Below are 1,684 nucleotides of genomic sequence, written 5' to 3' on the forward strand. Positions count from 1 at the left end.
ATTTAGAATAGTTCTTATTGCATGCTCAACGTGAGAACACAGGAAAGATAGATTTAGAGTGTGTGTGTGTACAACGCTAAATCTAAGTCGTTCACTCACAGTCACAGCCTGTCTTTGATTGCTTGAAATCCATACGGGGCTGGATCCTTCTCTACATCTTTCTTTATCGACAAACACACACGCACACAGTCACACATTGTGTCACCGACTTTTACTTGGTCATCTGTGTAGTTGTCTTTTTGTTTAGGGTATCAAATACATTCAATAATTATTTCCTTGTATTAATTTAAAACACAATGTTACAGGTAAAAATAATTTAGTTTATATAAAAATAAATACAATTATTAATATTTTTGTAGGAGCTAAAAAATATAAATATTTAATTTTATGAATTTATTTTGTTAAAATAAATTTTAACTATAATTTTTTAGGATAAAATTTTATATCAATATCTTGAAAAAATTACGTATATTCAATACAGAAATACATATATATATATATGAGTATCCGACCCTTCACATGCGAGCCAAGTGTGCTAGTATATGAAACTAACTGGCCATGCTTGACTTGACCTTTTTTTTTTGCGCTAATTCTAAGTTCACCATGCTTGACTTGCTGTATGCACTAAAAAGTCACATTCAATACCTTAAACAATTAGACATGTTAATTGACTTTTAAATTCTAGCTTGCATAGTAACGGTAAATGGAAATATACCGCAACCCCAATCATCCAATATAAAATTGTTTGTATGTGTTTTTGTTCGAGTATTTGCGCGTCACATTAAATTCCTTGAAGACTATTTTGGAAATCCTAAGGCCCATTTGTTCGTAGATGAATAGCCTTCAAGAAATTGTATCCCAGCGATTCTACTTATTCATATTGTCTGGGTTTGGTTTACTTTCTAACCGAATCATATTCCACTACTGAATCATTCTGTTCAAATACTCTGCGTGATTGATTCAAAAAAATATAGATTTAAATATTCATACCTTGAGGCCTCGATTATATAATCAGTATAACCTCCGCTCCGCACAAAGAAAAATGCAACATAATAAAAGTATAAAATTTTGTACATGTCTAAATTATTAATTATTGGGGTTTTAATATTTGAAATGAAATATTTGACATGTATTTTAAAAAGCCTATTTAATATAGTTATATAAATTATTTTTTAATTTTTTTTCTTAATAAATATTAAATGTTTAAACTTTTATTTAAAAAAAATTCAAAATAAGTTATACACTATCCTAAGAGACTTAAAATGCGTGTTGGATACTTCATTTACAAATGCTAACAACTCAAAGGGACGGGAGAGTAATATTTTTTTAATATATAATTTGATATCGTTATTTTGTCTAAACACGTTCAATTACATCCACAAAATTGGAAAAATAATGGCATTCAAATTACTAGAAAAATTAGCCAAATAATATTATTCATTCTGAATTCGGATTTTTGATTGTCTCATATCGTTAAAAAATATTAATAATTTAGATATAAATTATTCAGATTTATCAAATAATCCCTTATATAGTATTGGACCCTAAAATATTCAGTTAGGTCTACTAGTCTCATGAAATACTGCTATAAAAAATCAAATTACTAAGACATCATAATATCTCTGGTAGACTCTTTAACTCCTTTTTAAAAATAATATAAAAAAATATTTTTTAGTAAAATTAT

The sequence above is a fragment of the Apium graveolens genome, chromosome 9, assembly GCF_009905375.1.
Source record: "Apium graveolens cultivar Ventura chromosome 9, ASM990537v1, whole genome shotgun sequence".
Classification (NCBI taxonomy): Eukaryota; Viridiplantae; Streptophyta; class Magnoliopsida; order Apiales; family Apiaceae; genus Apium; species Apium graveolens.